This window comes from Medicago sativa, chromosome 5 (assembly GCF_051527215.1).
Source record: "Medicago sativa cultivar Bolivia chromosome 5, Bolivia_mono, whole genome shotgun sequence".
Taxonomy (NCBI): Eukaryota; Viridiplantae; Streptophyta; class Magnoliopsida; order Fabales; family Fabaceae; genus Medicago; species Medicago sativa.
In genome coordinates, this window is record NC_140753.1 from 79569433 (window position 1) to 79588879 (window position 19447).

Here is a 19447-nt window from a genome sequence, read left to right on the forward strand (position 1 = left end):
CCATGAACATTTTTTACTAAGAAAGCACATGATCTTTTTAGTTGATCTTTGGTGTGTGAATCATGATGTCTTTTAAGTACAAATTCACAAAAACCCATTTTCCTCAATTTCTCCCCTAACATAATGCATTTTACTCATTGATTGTGACTGACTTCTAAAAGCACATAAAAATATTTAACTCTCATTCCTTTATTAATATTTTTCTTAGGAATCTCATTCCTTTATGACTGGCTAATGAAACAGTCATTGAGCAATACTCGTGTACAAAAATGAACGTAACATATTTATTAAAAAAAAAATTGAACGTAACAAAAAGACTTTGTCAAAAAATGTTTGTGTTCTCCATTTCTATATCTTCACATTATTTCCGGGTTAGACAAAATCTTTTTCAAAAAAGAATGACAAAAAAACAACTGTAAAAAAAAAATCACGTAATAAGAAAAAACTCAAAAACTGGGTTATGGGAAACAATATGTATCCATTAAAGATCTAATGCCAACTTTTTATGAAAGTGGTGTCCTGCAAACAATCTAACGATCAAGTAACTAAGAACCGTTGGTGAAAAAAAATTTAGGGTTTAAAATGATATAACTGGACTTGAGCCATAATTTAGTTTTTATAGAAGAAAGATTAGAGTTTCTAGGATCCCAAATTCTAATTGTTAGGCGTGTCTCTAGAGGGCGTCCATAATATGGTACTCTCTCTGGTCGTTACTATAAACAAAAAATTAACGTTTTAGATTTATTGAGTAATTCATGCATTTGATCTATATTATAGACCATATATTTAAGTTTTTCAAAGAATTTAAAAATCAATTTTTTTATTATAATAGTGATTTAAGGGAATAGACTCTAAAACACTGACTTTGGAGTGACTAGCTCCATTGTTGTATTGAACTTATCCCACGTTTAAAAATGGGAGAATAGAAATTAGCATGAAATTTCATATTTAAAATAGAATACTAAAATTATGTGAATGGAATGGAATAGACTAGCATCTTTGAAAATTTATGTGAAGAAGTGGACTAAGCCTAACGAACACCTAACAGCTTCCATTTTGGTTTGGGTTTATCTTTCATGGAAAATAAAATCTTACGAATAAATCTAAGCAGAGCCATTAGTTATCCAAGTACTACTTAATCAGTTTAGATCACTCTAATAAAAAAAAAGTGGATATGTCGTCTGATCCAAATAACCAATCCTAAGTTACTCATTTATAAGAAAGTCAAATCTTGTAGGAATATTTTTCAAGTTAGGACCCTAGCTCTATTGAATTCCATCAGCAGTCAAAACATGTGGTTCTAATTAGGGGTGGGAAAAAAACTAAAAAATCAAACAGAACTGCTGAACCGAACTGAACCAAACAAAAAAATTGAACCATTACTAACAATTTTGGAAATGAACTGAAATAGTTCGGTTCGGTTTAAAACAGTTCAGTTCGGAACTGTTCGGTTTGGTTTTAAAAATTTCTAAAATTTGATTTTGTTAGGTCTTTTATATTTTTTTTCCAACGGTACCAATAATAACAATACAGTTCGGTTTGGTTAAGTTCAGTTTTCATCGTTATTTTAAATCTAGCAAACAATTCGGTTGAGTTAAGTTCAGTTTTCATCCCGATCATACAATTTGACGAACAAAATACTTGTTTTGTGCAAAACTTCATTATATTTGGAAGACAATCTCTCATTATTCTTCAAATAAAAATTTAACCACCTACGGGGATTCCAAATTCCACTCTAAAGACCAATCACCATGTGCATGTAAGGGAGAGCTATCAATTAATTTAGCTCTTGCATCATGCCACCAAATATAAACTTGATCAAAAAGACTTTTAAGTTAATCTATCTATTATATATTACAACTAGCTTATTTTGATGTTACCGACTTACCGTAACAGTTTGGGGCAATTTGGATTGTTATGGAATCCGATAACAAACCGAAATGAACCAACACAGTAAAGAGATAATAATCATTAATAAAGATAAACAAGACAAGAATATTTTGTGATAATGATGTTATACTGTTCAAGACTACAATGACTGTACAATGGTAGAATATTCGAGCACAGAAATATAAATAGAACAATTGTTGTTTCTAGTAGAAATTCCAATTTTGTTAAACAAAAGATAAGTTACTGAAATTAGAAAGTAAGGGTAATTCAAACAAGTGGAATGAATGAAAATGCTCTACCTAATGTGTACACTCACATGTGAATGCTGTCACACTCACTGTTACCAATTATAGCATTTAACTTGTCACACTCACTACAAGGGAAGAAAAAAGAAAGAACAAAATGAAGAAATATTGCATAATGATAGCAAACGGTCCAAAAATAAGGAACCAAAAATTGTTGAACCAGAAAGTTGAATCCTATTAAATAAATAAGAGGAATGATATTTTGACATCCAATTTTCAACAACTTTTTAGGGACAACCTTTTTCCTCCATTCTTATTGGACAATAACAATAGAGAGAGAAAAAGGAAGAGAGAGAATAAAGGTATAATGAGAGTATGAAAGAGAGTTGTCACAAAAGTTGTTGAAAATTGGTTGTCAAAATATCATTCTTCAATAAATAATTGCCAATTGTTAGCGTAGGTAAATTTTTACTGGAAACGAAAAAATAGGTTTCAATTTTTTATCTAAATAGTGTAATGGATATTAGAAGTAGCTAGGAACAATCTTGAGGGACCACTACATTCTACATATGAATCAAATATCAACTAATATACAGTTTTTGATTCAAGATAACAAACAAATAAAATACATCATAATAATGCATTTTCAAGTGAAGAAAATTCGTAAGATCATTCCGTCTTGCATTGGTAGCCCTTAATTCATGTAAATCATGGAAGATATCATCATAAAACCTAATGTAATTGAAAAATTAAATGCTGGAAAGTTAAATTGCATGTGTAAAGGGAAGGAACAACATCAGTTTTCCAAGTGAAACTAGAATTCTTCAAGTTAGAAGTCCAAGTGAAACATCATCAAGAGGTATACAAGCATCCTCAAGATCTTGCTATTATTGATGGTGGGACACATTAATATTTGTTAGTATTACTATATATAGGTAACAAACAATTTTCTACTATAAAACAACATTAACAAGAGCTGAGAAATAACAAAAAAACAAAAAAGTGGGATTTCCACCAGACTTTAAGGTTTACCTTATGTTATTCCTACTTATCAAAGAAATGTGGAAGGTCAATATACTGTTTTCATAGTTCCAACAAAAAAAAAAAAAACACCTTTGTCTTTAAAAATCTAGTCAAAGAAAAAGTATGTTAAACTATCCTTATATTTCTCTCTTCTTCAACGCCTTTGTGCAAATGTCTTCTGTGACGTTTGGCCAGATTGAGATTTACATATTATGTGATATGTTTTTTTATCTTTAATTTTCAATTATCTGGTCAAGTTGGTACGTTTACGTCGAGAAAGATTTAGTCACAATACAAATGAGGCACTTGCTGGTGCTAATGAACTAGCAACAACTTAAGGACATGCTCAGCTAACTCCCTTACACCTTGCATCACCTTGCATCCATTCTAATTTCTGACCGCAATGGTATATTGTCCCGGTCAAATTCCAACTCAATCACCTCCACCAGATTATGCAACTAGAAGCACTTCTCTTGTCAATGTCATCCGAAGAGCACAGGCTACACAGAAGTTGCGTGGTGACACACATTTAGCCGGATGATCAATTAGTTTTGGGAATTCTCGATGCCTCTCAAATTGGTGATTTGTTTAAACAAGCTGGTGTGCTTGCTTCATGGGTTGAATCAGAAGCTGACAAGCTTCATTGTAAAGAAAAAGTTGAAAGTGCTTCTTGGTCCTCCAGTTCGACCAAAATCAAGAACAATAAATTTCGTCAATGAAAAGAATAATTTTTTCTTCAGCTTTTTCCACTTCTTTCTAAATTTTCTTCAATCTCTCTTCAAATTCTCCACGCACCAGCAACTAACGCATCCATATCCAAATCAACTACCCTAACATCAGCAAGATTGATAGGAACATCACCTCTAACTATCCTTTGCACCAACCCTTCAACAACAACACTTTTTCCAACACATGGTTCTCCAATAAGAACGTGATTGTTCTTAATCCTTCTTGACAAATCTTCAAGGACCAAGAACAATCTTATTCTTGTAGGAGAACCAGGTGTTAGGAAAAGTGTTGATGTTGAAGGGTTATCTTAAAGGATAGTTAGAGGCAATGTTCCTAGCAATCTTGCTGTTGATTTGGATATGGGTGCAGTAGTTGCCGGTGCTAAGTATGGAGGAGAATATGAAGAGAGATTGAAGGAAATTTTGAAAGAAGTGGAAAAAGCTGAAGGAAAGGTTATTCTTTTCAATGACGAAATTGGAGGATCAATGGATGCTGCTAATCTTTTCAAACCAATGCTTGCTCGTGGACAGCTTAGATGCATTGGTGCAGCAACACTTGAGGAATATAGGAAGTATGTTGAAAAGGATGCATCATTTGAGAGGAGGTTTCAACCGGTTTATGTGTCCGAACCTATTGTTTCTGATACCATAAGTATCCTTCGTGGACTAAAAGAGAGCTGTGAGGGTGATCGTGGTGTTAGAATTCAAAGATTGGGCTATTGTTGTTGCAACTCAGTTGTCTAGTCGGTGCATAACTGGTATCCTCTTTGCTAGGCATGGCAACAAAACTCATACCCGTGGTTACCCACCCCGAACTCATACCCAAACCCGTCCCGAATGCATAAAATTACTTTATGTTGATATGCCATGTTATTTTGTTTGATGATTGTCGTGATATAAAAACTATCATTGATATTGTCCTCATGAGCTTAGCTCATTTGGTAAGGGATAATGCACAATATGTGTAGGGGCCGGGGTTCGAACCTCGGACACCCCACTTATTCATCTTTGATGGTGAATTTATCTAGCCACTAGACTACTTGACCAAAAAAAAAACTATCATTGATATTTAAAGGAGCAACTAAATCAATCAGTCTAACAAATGCTAAAGTGAGCATATTGCTGGATAATGCATTAGAACATTTCTCTAGGGTTGCAAAAAAACTTCTAATTTTTATTTAGAAAAATTATTCAACGCGGGGACGGGGATGGCCGGGGATACCCGAACCCATCGGGGACGGGGTTCAATTTCTCATCCCCGTTGGGTATGGGTAGGGTAACGGGTAAGTATATGAGAATTGGGTATGGGGACAGTGAATGTAATACCCGTCCCCACCCCGCCCCATTGCCATGCCTACTCTTTGCAGCTCACAAATTGACCTTTAAAAGGAAGTCAAGGACCAGAAACTTTACTTAGAGTATCAGGGAAAAAATCAATAAAATAAAAAAAAGGTGAATGAATAGTAAAAAACCTTGGAAATCATCATCAATTGTCCGCACATTTGAGCATTCTGCTTCTTCAATTTTTCCTGTAAAACATGCCCTACTCCATGACTTGCATTGATGATGGAGTTAACTTAAATGATCTTCAACCTGGGAAAGTAAAACTATATAAGAGGGCAAGGCAAAAATATTGGCATATTCCACACATCAACTATTATATCAAATTGCATAATCAGTGGGGAATAATAGACCTACATATCCAACTTTAGTATAAAAGATAGAAATCACAAACAGAAATATGTTCAAATATGTTGTACAAATTAAAAATTATTAAATTGTTTAAAACAGAACAATTTGAAAGTGATTAAAAATCTATAACCGAACTTGTTGCCTTTTTTAATTTAAGTTACTAAAGTTTATAAACTTCTGCAAAAATCTAGATTGTAATTTACTTAAATTTATTTAACCTTTTAGATATAAGCATACATAGAATACAACAACAAAGCATGCATCACACACATAAGCTTACAAGTTTATGATTCTATTTCTACATTATTTATACGCATGCATTTATTTAATTTAAACATAAACAAAACCATACCATGCTATTAACCACTCAACCATAACAAAAACATACACTTGCATAAACCGACTAGCTCAATCTGAACAGAAGCATATACACTCAGAATCATACATCCAGTGTGGTAATTGACAAAATTATCTCAAGATAACAGTAACATATAAATATGAACAACAATTACCTAAACTTATAATTAGGTCACCGAAAAAATCTTTAACAACATCTTTGACAACTCAAATCAAACCTGCTACTAAACCAACAATTAAGATCTGCAAAACGAACAAAAGGTAAACTAGTCTGAGATGTTCTTAAGGATTTAACCAACCCTTCTCTAAGATCGAGGAAATAGAACTGGCAAGGGAAAATATTTCAAGGAAGACGTGGCCTATAAAATAATTGGAAGTGAGGGACATGTCACAGGTTTGTGTTTGTACACAAGTGTTAGCTTTTTTCTGATGAGAAATTTTTTTTTTTGAGGGATTCTGATGAGAAAAATATAGACTTAATCTTTAAAAAAGAAAATATAGACTTGGTCTAAGTAAACAACAACGTGCAGTTAAAGGGTGTGTTTGGTAAAATTAAGCTATAAGCTAGCTGATAGCTGATAAGCTAGCTGATAGCTGAAAAGTTAGCTTTTAGCTGATGACTGATAGCTGATAGCTTATAGCTGAAAAGTTAGCTTATTAAAATTAAAAGTGTTTGGTAAAATTAGTTGTTGAAGTGACTGATAACTATAAAATGACATAAAAGGACATGCTTGTTGAATTTTTTTAATATCATGTATATAATTTTTATTACTTAATGCATTTATTTTTAAATATATTTTAAATTATTTTCATCTCCAAAATTATAAATGTATTTATGAATTGAAGCGTCTTTTTTTTATTTTACAATTTTTATTTTATTTTTATGAATTTAATTTAACTAAACTTGCTTCACAATTTATTTATTGTAAATTTTATATAAAATTATATATTTTATAAATTATTAGCAATTGTACATTTTTTTTAGTAACGAGCAATTGTACATTGACAAACCTATATAATCAGTAATATTTTCTTTCAAAAAAAATAGCAATCTGATAGAAGTCTGGTATGTTACTATGTTATTACAAAGAAATAGGGATAAATCCTAATTACTAAGTATAGAACAGCGCAAAAAGTGAACAAGAAAATTTAAAAAGCCAACATGGTAAATCATGGTTAGTTTAATAAGATCGTGGGTAGTTTTTTTATTATAATAAAATAAAATAAAATTAAGAAAAGGTTAAAATTGGAAGAAAGTATAAAAAGCTATAAGCTATAAGCTAAAAAGCTACTTGGATTAGCTTCTTAAAAAACGCTATAAGCTAGTGAAAAAAGCTTTTTACCAAACACATCTCATTCTATCAAAACAAGCTTATAAGCTAGTCCAACAAGCTATAAGCTAGCTTATTTGTGTTACCAAACAAAGCCAAAGCCTCTTTGAGGTTAGTTATCTTTTGGAGAGAAAAAAGGGCTAGTGATAAGTGACACATAAACCAATCATGACCAAGTAAAACAAGAACACGTGGTCAAAGAGAACACATAAGTAGGAAGTGCAGTTGCACCAGGCAAAATAACCATTTCGGTATCCTACATGTGTTCAAAAGCATAATTATTTATGAGTTTGAATGTGGTGTGGTTGTATATTTGGAAGATGATGGAATTTTTTGGATTTAAATAGCCCCATAAAGGAAAGAGGATAAAGAGGAAAAAGATGATTAATATGAAATTATTTGTTTTTTTTTTTTTTTTGTGCTTTCATGTTATTTAATTTTTTATATCAAAAATTAATTTTTTTGGTAGTGGCCGGGGTTTGAACCCGAACCTTGCATATTTTATGCATTGTCCCAACCAACTGAGCTAATCTCACGAGGACATATAAAAAATTAATTAAAATAATGGCTCAGCTTTCATGTTAGCGTTTTTTGGACAAAAAAATATAAATAGGGAGAACCTTGTGTACTTTCTATACAATAAAGGACCTAAATGGAAAAGAAAAAAAAGATAAAGGATCTAAGTGTTACAAATAAATGAAGATAAAGACCCCTAGAATAATTTCGCCAATATTTTTCTATATAATAAATAATTAATATTATTGTGAAATAATCACGTTAAAAAAATTATTACGAAATAAAATAATAGTTTTGTTTTTTTTACACAAAAATTATATTATTGTTTTTTTTTTAGGGATCATTGTTATCATTAATTACTTGATTTGATGCATGTGTTTGTGGTTTTGTTGCCTGGTCAAAATCTCAGTTAATAATTTTTTTTCTATTTACTTGGAGTTACCAGTCCTAATCACTTGTGTTGCAGTTATGCTTATATCAAAAGTGGCCACGTTTTAATTCAGTGCCTCTGTATATGAGTTTATAAGGAGAAAGACTTGTGTGGACCAGGACCACACAATTGGGTTTGGTCACACACACAAACATATAGTTTTTTCTTTCTTTTTTTACTTTTTCCATTTTCTCTCTCTTCTCTCTTCTCTCTCTTCTCTCCCATTTCTTTGGTTGTGACCAAGAAATTGGGTTTGGTCCTGGTCCACAAAGTATTTTCCGTTTATAAGAGTGGGGCTGTAGTGACAGTATAACTTCAAGAAGTAGTCTACTTTTTCAAAGAAACTATATAATAATATTTTTTTTTTGAAGGAAAAGAAACTATATAATAATGTAATTAAGTTCCCTTCATCATTTTTTTGGAGGAATAGTTCCCTTTATCTTTAAAAAACAAGTTTCCTCTTGAGTATCAATAAATTGTTTGTGAGACCTTGTCATTAACAAGATTTGATTGTTTTATCTGGCGATATTTGTTAATTAACAATAAATTGTTTCTTCATGTGTGATGGTGAAATACCCCAATGCTTTTGTAGTCAAGATTGGTAAGGTTACTTGTTCTCTATTCTATTGTATTTCTTGTTGTTTATTACTTCGATAAAAATTCTATGTTTAATTTTTTCAACAATATTAAGTGTATTTTTCTTTTCAATGTCATGGAATTATCATAGTTTCCTTTGCATCGCACATGTGGAATTGGTCTCATTCGCATAAAAATAGTTGCGACTAATAAATAAGTGAAATATCTTAGTTCATAACGAAGTGGAATTAGATTTCGAATACTATCTTGATGAAATCCTTTACATTACATGGTTTTTCTTTTCTTCACGAGATCTTAGTGGATCTAGGTGGATTTAGCAAATTTATTTTTACCTATCCTGTTTATACGAACGTGATGGTATTTGGAGCTTGTATGTGGTTTATATTTCATGTTTTCGTTTATTTTGACGATGAGGATGAGCTTTACATGTGACTAAGTGTGGAAGGAATAATATATTTTGGTCGATATAAATTGCTAACAGTTTTTGTGCTTTATTATATCTTTACAGTTTACAGTGTGGTAAACATTTTATTGCGTTTGATTTGTCACTATCTGAATTGTGCAGTAATTGCTGTATTTAAGGGATGAAGTCTGACTCCAACTAATTTGTATGAGCATTTGGAGTGTTTGAGGGATGGAGCGATATCAAATAAATTGAAGACAGGGTAATTGTTGATTTGAGATATAGCATACCGCGATTTGGGTCATTTGGTGAGAACGGAACAGGCAAATTTTTGATGATAAGGCGAATGATATCGATGATGTGTTGCAAGAAATTGGCATTACTCGTTCAGTAGAGTGAAGATAAAGTCATGTCTTTTGTACTAGTGGAGTTGGAATCTAAAAGAGTGCCTAATCAGATAGTTACGTTTTCGGTCATTATTTTTCAAGTTTTCTGCTTCCTTTGTTGTACTGGTCCCGCTTTCCCATTTCGCACTTCTTGTCCTTGGTATTGTTTCAATATATTATATTGATTACAAAAAGTGATGAATTCATTTTTGTGGTCATGGAAGAATGGACAATGTTGGAATTTGGAAGCTGAGTTTTTCCTATTCATGATAGGACACGTTTCAACGGTTTACTCTACAAGAGCATGGTGTGATCGACTTTGTTGTAAGTTTTTCCTATTCTTGAATTTTGTGCTAAATTTGTCTAAATATATTTTCTAGTTGTGCATATTTTTTAGGTGTTAAGTTAATGTGTTTTAAGAATTACTTTTTTTTCTTACTAACCGTATAAAACCAAAAAAAAAAAAAAAAAGACATGATTTGAGATAGAGGGAATACCGTACATATTTAACTTACACATGTAATCAAATGGATGTTATTAATATATAGCCAAATTAAGTTGTAGTTTAGTCTGTTAAATACTTACCTTTGTCTTAATGTTTTCCTTAAGCATGTGAGTTGTGATGAATTGTACTTCACTTATTTTTACCAATTTTCAACCGATGACAATAAAGAAAAGAAGTCTTTTGAAAATTTACATAGTTAGTGACTAGAGAGTAGTAAAATTCAATTCAATATTCTTAAGGATTGAGACTAATTTGAATAATATTCATATGAAAAGGGACGAATTTGAAAGTGCTATATGTGTCAATATTGCAAATGAAATCTACACCTCAATGATGCGACATCAAATTGCAACAATATTAACGACAGATAAGTTTTCATGATCTCTTTCTCTTTTGCTAATGAGTGTTATTATTTTGAGATCATTTCATGCCTAATTTATGCTTAATTTATTCGACATTCCTAAGGATTGAGACTAATTTGAAAAATATTCATATGAAAGAGGACGAATTTGAAAATAGTATATGTATCCAACAAAGCAAATGAAATCTTCACATCCATGAGACAGGTTATTTTGGTTTTAGTTAAAGTTGTTACAGTTTTTTAGCGCTTTGTTGTTTTTTAGCGCTTTGTTGTTGTTACTGTGTTATATATTGCTTGTGATTCTCTTGCATTCAGGTATAAATTAACCTCACTTGCAACCGGCTAAAATTACAAACAAAAAAATACACTGAGCTAAGAAGCAGCAAACATAAACAAAACGTATTTGAATGACATTAAATAAAAACTCATTTTTACATTCATACACAAATTTCAGAAGCAGCAAACATAAACAAAACGTATTTGAATGACATTAAATAAAAACTCATTTTTACATTCATACACAAATTTCACACTGCCTACTTAGGACACTAGTATGATCTGATTTATCAAAACTTCTACATCTACACAATAGGATGATCATGGTCATATATCAGAGTTAATACCAAATTCCAGAAGAAAAAAAACACAATCAATATAAGCTTGCATAACCATTGTTAAAGGCTTTGGATTGTTGTTGTCAGCAGGGTGACTAAAGTTGCAAGATGTTGAGAAAAGAATATGAAAAAACATGTCTTCGTGTCATTTTTTATGCATTTACATTTTTTATTTTTATTTTGGTCAAGAACCTAAGGCTTAATTTAGTTCATGAGTCTTTGGTTTTGTAACCAAAAAATAATTTTTAGTTCGTGAAAAAATAAAATCTAATTTTCGTCTACAAATATAATGTATAAATATAAAAATATTCAATAGTTATAAAACTATATAATATGTGATTAATATTTTTTTTAATGGAATATGTGATTAATATTTATTTTAATTTATTTTTTATTTAATAACATACGTTTTTTACAATTTTTTTCTCATATAATATGTCAATACATGCAAATGTTTCTAAGTTTTCTTATAATTTTGGTCTCTCTATTTTTTTCCCATTCAAAAAATTTGTCTACGTTTATAAAAGCATCCAGGTACTATCATCCTTCCACAAGATTTTTATACTTCATGAGTATTGATCTGATATCATTAGAACATATGTGGCCTCATCTAAAATATGTCAAATCCCACCAATTTTTTTATTAAAAAAATCTTATGATCAAAATTGTAATTAATCATATGTGTTATTAATAAAATAAAATGTCTTCTTAAGAAGTGCCATAAGGGGCAACGACATTGTGTGTGTTTGGGAACACGTTTTCAAGGGCCAACCTGAGTTTACTTTTTCAAACCACGTTTCCAGGCATTTCTGTTTGTTTGGGTGAATGAAAAGCACTTCCAAAAAACTCAGTTTTGAGACCAAAACGCCGGTACACTTAAAGCAGGAATTCCTAGCTTCTGCGGTAGAGAAAACGCAGGTACAACCTTTAATTTCTCAAGTAGCAGGTACTTTACCTAATTACTCATAAATTCAAGCCTCCAATTTCTCTTTCTCGCAAGCTTTCTTCCTTTCACATCACTTCAACACCTTGTATTTTACCTTGAAACTCAACCACACAGATCTGAATCTCAACCACACAGATCTGAATTTCCTTCTGCAAGTTGAAGGTCATTGCACAAGGAAGCTTTCAGCTTATTCAATAAGGATGGTAGAAAGAATGGAATGAAATTATTGAGAGATAGAGGAAGAAGAAATTGCAACTGTGTATTGAGAGATGAGGAAGGGTGTAGAAACAGTGAAGAAAGTTGTGGAGAAATGGAAGGGACACGCAGAAACTGAGAAAAAGAAAAGTGTGGTAGTTTTTTCTTTTTTATTGATCATGGTGTTTTTTTTTTGTTGAAAAAAGAAAATCATTTTTTTTGTTTTAAGTTGGAATGGGTTGCAGTTATTTTTGTTATAAATGTGATTTTTTTTTTATCACCACACGCTTTAAGTTGGGATGGGTTGCTGTTATTCTATGTTTAGGGGTGTTTGGTCATTTTACATTCAAAATCAATTCTGATTCAAACTATCCAAACAACATCAACTCATAACAATCACTTTTGAACAAGTGTATCCAAACATAAATCAATTCATCTCATACTCACTTTAATCAAAATCAATTCTCTCAAACTCAATTCTATCAAAATCAATTCTCGCCACCGCCATATCAAACACACACATTGTTTAAGAAATGCATAAAAGGAAATTTTAAAAGACAATACGATCAACATCTACCTCATCGTTTGTTGTGCAAGTCTTTTGATTTGATTAACATGTACTCCCGTAGTCCTTGTTTATAAGCACCATTTGACTAAAAAATTGTCTCTAAATATAAATCTCCTTTCAAATTACTATATATATTTATTTATTTTTTCCCTAAACATACCCTTAATTAATACTACTAACTTGTTTTAAAGTATGAAAAGTCAAATTTAATACACATACAAACAATGGATAATATGGTTATATTAACGCACACAATAGATACAATAATTGCACTAACAAGTTTTCTTAAGAAATGTGAAAAAAAAGCAACAGGGGGCTTATATACAGGGTTGGAAGGAGTATTACTTCTGGAAGGGGAGGGGAGGATGGGTAGCTCAACTGATTTCAACTAAAAGATAAAGAATTGGAGATCTTGGATTCAAACCCAGACAAATGTGTAAAATTAATTTAACAACCAACTACTAACATGTCAAGAAAAGAAAACAAATTTTTTAGTTCGAGTTTCCCTTCAAAATTGATCAAACTAAAACTACACCAAATTCATTCAATCACACCCCCTCCCATGGAAACAACACAAAATTAAACACGAGTAACTATATACACCATAAAAACATTATTACGGTTACACTAAAATCACTTTTCCATTTCATCATCATCTATTTCCTCTATTTACTTTTCTAGACCATCTAAACAACCTCACTTTTTGGTCTGTTTGGTATCGGAATCAAAATACCTGACTTCACTCCATTTTCAACATTAACAATTCATCAATTCTTTTCTACACGGTATTCCAAGTCACTTCCCTTACAAACATTTATATAAACCATTGCATTGTCATCAATTTCTTCCCTTATGAGCATCCTAGACAGCTATGTCACCACCTTCTTTTCTATACACCTTCAAATTGGTTGAGCACCACACATAAGTAGTAAGTATTGTTATCCACTTGCTATATTTTCTAGTGTATTCTGTAACAATAGAAAGCTACTTTTCCCGAAAACTAATTTCACGATATCATCCCGATGGTGTAAGGTAACCATGTGGGACCATGTGGGCACCACCTTGTTTTTCAATAACCCCATGTATTCCTATAAACAAAACAAATCCAACGGTGCACAAATGTCGGGAATCCTTCGGGATGATTTATTTCTCGATAAATAGCACCTCTGATAACAATATGATAGATATAATGTAACACCACCTACCACATCATAACTTTTAGTAAGTAGAAACTCATGTAATGCATGTGTCACTATCAATTCAATTCCTCTATCAACAAGACAAGTAGCTAAATCCTTCATTTTCAACCTCGCAAACTTCCTCAATTTCTCATGAGAAAGAGGATCAAATACAAAAACTTCATCGAGTCTATCCAACAATTTCGGCCTGAAATGCATTCTTACATCTTGCATTACCTGGTCGTAAGCAGCTGGCATGGTACATTTTCTTGAAAGACCACTTATTACATGCTCAGTGGCAGGGTTTTAATGATAATCACAATATTTCAAATATTCACAATTCATCCTTGTCCGTCAGTTAACCTCCCATCATCTAAGACTTGAAGAATGTTGATCGTATTATCTAAGATATGTAGTATATAAATCAAGAACAATTCAAAAACCAACAAATTGATTTCATTCATAAAATATTACCAGAATAAATGAGTAGTTCAACATTCAATAAGTGTAATCTGAACCAAAGAGGATAGAGAAACATATCATGAAACTCTTGTATTCAATGCGAGCTGAAAATTAAATTAAAAACTAAAGATGATAACATTATTGAAGAATGAATAATAGAACAGAATTCTAAAAGAAAATGATATCAAACTATAAAGAAATTGTAATATTACAATAGAAATCTTTGTTCTATCCCCTCCAAGAGTTTGGTCTCTCCCTACCAATCCTTTATCCTAATCTCTTAAAGCCCTTCATTTCCTCTGCCTCTTTATTTATAATACTAACTCCTTATAGCTACAAAATGTGTTATTCTCCAAAGAGTTCTGAAGTAATAAAGATATGATATTGCTTTATATTAATGCGAAGGGTCCTTATGGGTGTGTGTGTTTTTTATGTCGAATGATTACAGTGCAATGGAGGAATGAATGTAGTCGGTTGGAGCATTATGCGTCCTCTTCGACTAATTGTATTGATATATGGGCCTAAAGTCGCTTTAGTAGATCCATATTGGTTCTACGCATGTATTTTTTGTCATTAATCATCTGGTTTTGCAGTGGGATACGTTGGTTTTATAACTAGAATTATTTTTGGAAGTAGGTCAGAGGAAATTCGATTTTATCGACATCTCGTTATAGAGATTATATTGGTAATTCTTGACTTAAACCCCAAGGGTCGCAATTTCAGTGTCGCAAAATGAAAGTTTTCTTGTAGTGAATCATCTGGTTTTGCAGTGGGATACGTTGGTTTTATAACTAGAATTATTTTTGGAAGTAGGTCAGAGGAAATTCGATTTTATCGACATCTCGTTATAGAGATTATATTGGTAATTCTTGACGTAAGAATTACCAATGTAATCCCTATAACCAGATGTCCATGAAATCGAATTTCTTCTGACCTAATTCCAAAAATAACTCCAGTTATAAAACCAACGGATCCCCCAATAGAACCGGGTGGTTGACAAAAGTATATATGCATAGAACCAATATGGATCTGCTAATGCGACTTTTGGCCCATATCTCGATACAATTAGTCCAAGAGGACGCAAAATGCTCCAACCAACTGCATTCATTCCTCCAAGGCCTGTAATCATTTGACATAAAAAACACACACACACACACCCATGTGGACCAATCACATAAATATAAGTCAATATCGATACATGATATCTTGCTTACTTCAGAAACTCTTTGGAGAATAACACAATTGATACATGATCATTCATTTTTTATGCTTGTTAATTCAAAACGTGAATCAATATTGTCTTATTTGGTTTCCAAAGTCAAATTGGTTGTGTTGATTTTCTTGGATATTGAGTGAATTTGTTTTAGGTTATCTTTGTATTAATTCATTGTATTTGAAATTTCGATTTCCAAAGTTAATCTTATTGTTCATTGTAATTAATTGAAAGATATCCATGTGTATTTGATGGTCTTCAACTTGTTTCTGTAAATCAATTGGTTAAAGGAAGGGGGAATTTGTTAACAATATAGATGGAATCATATCCATATTCATTTTCTTTTAACTTAAAAAAGCCCAACACTTTTACACAATCCTGACATATTTTCTTAGGCACTAGGCAAAGTGTTCGGTTGAAAGTAATAGGAATGTGATGACTGATGTGATTCATGTGAATTTTAGATCATTGATAAATCCAAATCTGAAATTTGTCTAACTGTTCTCATTCTCAAATTTGTAGAAATCTAACTTTCAGGTTATCATGCCTCATTCTCGCTCTCGGTACTTTTTCACCACCATTAACTTTCAGGTTCCATTAACTTTCAGGTGACAATTTCATGCATCAGATTGAGAAGGGTTAAAAAAGTTAACCACCGCTGAAGCACCATCCTCTTCGTTTCACTCTCGGTACTTTTTCACCACCATCCTCTTCAGTCTCACACTCGGTTAACTATTTGTTTCACCTCCATCCTCTTCAATCAACTCCCATTTTTGCAGGTTAATTGTTTATTTTTGTTTTTGTTTTTTGAGAATTTAATTTTTTAAAAATTTTGTGCCTTTTTTTGTTGATTTGAGTGATTTTTTTTTTGTTAATTTCTTGATTTGTATTTTGCGTTCTCAGTTTTGTGCAATTGGGTTTCGTTGACGAGTTTTGTAGTCGTTCACACTTCAGCTCTCCTACTTAAATTTCTCAAGGTAAAATTTATTCATTTGAATCTTTGTTATTGATGTAGAAAGAATCAGGAAATTACTTAAAATAAAAAGGGGATTTTTGTTGAATGTTGCTTGGATTGTTTGCTCATAAGGTTTTTGTATTGCTTGAATGATGAAGCTATAACGTTTCTGAACAAGATCGAAACGCAATTATGGTTTGATGAGAACCAAGCTGCTTGAAATTCAGGGCATGCAAGTGTGTCGTCATTGCCTACGTAAATTCTCATTAGCAGATCCACTCTTCAATAATGTTATCATCTTTAGTTTTTGATTTAATTTTCAACCTGCATTAAATACAAGAGTTTCATGATATGTTTCTCTATCCTCTTTGGTTCAGATTACACTTATTGAATGTTGAACTACTCATTTATTCTGGTAATATTTTATGAATGAAATCAATTTGATGGTTTTTTAATTGTTCTTAATTTATATACTGCATATCTTAGATAATATGATCAGACCTTTACAACCATATTGTTGATGTAATACCTACCATACTAAATTTTTCACCAAGACCTTAACTGCAACTCATAACACCAGCAAATACGGCCAATAGGCGGAGCTTCTAAAACAAGATGGACCCTGCTATTGTCAAAAAGGCATAAAGCAGCCACTAATTATTTCCAAAAACCACCCCAAATTTTAAATTTTATTAGTAAATGTGAACTTGCATATGCCTTAATTGGCTTGAAAAAAAAAATATGGTGTAGAAAAATAAAATTTGAAACAAAAAACAGTAAAGAAAAAAGAAGAACAAAATTTGTCAAAACAATTGAAACGTGGAAATAAAATATCTCATTAAATTTTTTAAAAGAAGTGTGTTGTTATTTGACACCAACTTTTGGGAGGAGATTCTCTGGCTTGCTCTCTCATGTTTTCTTAATTGGAGAGATCATGATAAGAGACAGATTGGACCGGCTTGAAAACGGGTAAGAAATTTGACCTTGACCGCGATTTGTCGATAGAATCAAAGTTATCAAACAAATTGTGACCTTAACCACAACCCGTCGGTAGAACCAACATTATAAAAGTTTTTGACCCAAAAACAAAGGAAAAGTTCTCACAAATAGAAAACTCTCAAATTGATTAATTCTTTAAGTTGTGATTTGAGAAATACATGAGTTTCTTATTTATAGCCTAGGCTTGAAATACTATAAATAAATTTCCACTACCATGAATTTACCAAATACATGGATAAATGCATGTTTATTACGTAGAAAATAGACACTAACATGATTAAAATTCTCATGAGCCACTATAATGACTTAGACACTAGGAGAATACAAAAGATCATCTAAAAATCCACCCAAAAATAAAAACAAAAATTACATGTTAAAATGAAGAAAATTAATTAGACTTTTAATGGTTATTTTATTTAGCACTAATCAACCCACTAAAGCTTCTTGTCATATGAATTTGGGCATCAAGTTGGGCTCAAAGCATTTTGATCCAATTGTAAGAAAGTGAGCCAATTGGTGCAGCTTCTGATGCATGTTGAATTTCTTTTCATTGATCTTTATGATTAAGTCTTGTAAAGCTTCATTCATCTTCTTTGTTTTGGACTTATTCATAGGACTTCATATTCCATTCAAAGGATCTCCGAATAGGCTGGTCGCATCTCTATTAGATCTTCATCCTTAAATTCATTTATCCTTTTTTTTTTTGAGAGAATTTATCCTCTTTTATAATTTCAAATTCTCTCATTTCTTTTTTCTCTCTTGTACTAAATCATTGGTTTGGATTGCATATGACTCTCATGTTACATGAGAGAAATTTTGTCCTCGCATTTTGCAACCAAATTATGCTATACATTTTTTGTTCCAAATTAGAACGTTAGTATAATTTAAAGATGCAATTAATTATGTTCAGTAAATAGTTACTAAACATAATAAAATCTCGAATCTCATTAACTATATATCAACTGAACACAATCAATCAAAATTTTGGACCGTCATTGGTTACATTTTTTAAAGATCAAATACAGGCATATACCTATTGATTATCTAAACTATGTTTTTATTTTCATATTATTCGGGTATTCAAATATAAATGATCATCTATTGATCATAATTTGCGCTCAAATATATACTTATATATTATGGTTTATTGTCGAACTTGATGTTAAAATTTTGTTTCAATATTATTTCTTGTTAAAAATTTGCATTTTTATATTTTACAGATCCGAAGCACAAGTTTTACACAGTACTATATGTTTTTACAAGCAGCTGTTAGCATGTTCTAGTCCTTTGCCTGACCAAACTTTATCAATTTTATGGACGAAAAAATAGTAGCAAATAGCGCTCTTAAGAAACTTAGCAATTTAAAGAAGTCTCACATCGTTAATTTTATGGAAAATTATAATATTTATAATAGATTGACAAATTAGAAGAATTGCCGAGCTTGGTAATGCAAGCTTGTGACCTAAATAGGGGGCATTAAGATATTAAGATGTTGGAAGGTCTTTGATCTTTCAAATTTGTGATCTTTGATGTGATTCATTTTTGGCGCTTGGAAGGTCTTTGATGTGATTCATTTTTGGCGCTAAGCTACTAAAGCACACACAATCTCCAACCAACACCTTTTTTATTGATCTTTCTTCTTTGGTTGGAAGGTCTTTGATCTTTCTTTGAATTTGTGATCTTTGATGTGATTCATTTTTGGCGCTAATGTGTGATCTTTGATGTGATTCATTTTTGGCGCTAAGCTACTAAAGCACACACAATCTCCAACCAACACCTTTTTTATTTTTAGATTTTGGTATTTAAAAAAATTATTGTACTGTATTATTTTTTCTCGATCTACTAAGATTGGC

The 19447-nt window shown here is 31.6% G+C and overlaps 2 long non-coding RNA genes across 2 annotated transcripts; one reads left to right on the plus strand and one right to left on the minus strand.

Moving 5' to 3' along the window:
* Positions 1-2384: 2384 nt before the first annotated feature.
* Positions 2385-6451, minus strand: LOC146925485 (uncharacterized). The gene is made up of 2 exons (XR_015010528.1): positions 6091-6451; positions 2385-5479 (listed from the first exon to the last, which is right to left on the minus strand). It is a non-coding gene; the product is annotated as an uncharacterized LOC146925485 (long non-coding RNA).
* Positions 6452-8656: 2205 nt separating this feature from the next.
* Positions 8657-17050, plus strand: LOC146925486 (uncharacterized). The gene is made up of 5 exons (XR_015010527.1): positions 8657-8813; positions 9375-9922; positions 10379-16419; positions 16544-16617; positions 16754-17050. It is a non-coding gene; the product is annotated as an uncharacterized LOC146925486 (long non-coding RNA).
* The last annotated feature ends 2397 nt before the right edge of the window (positions 17051-19447 follow it).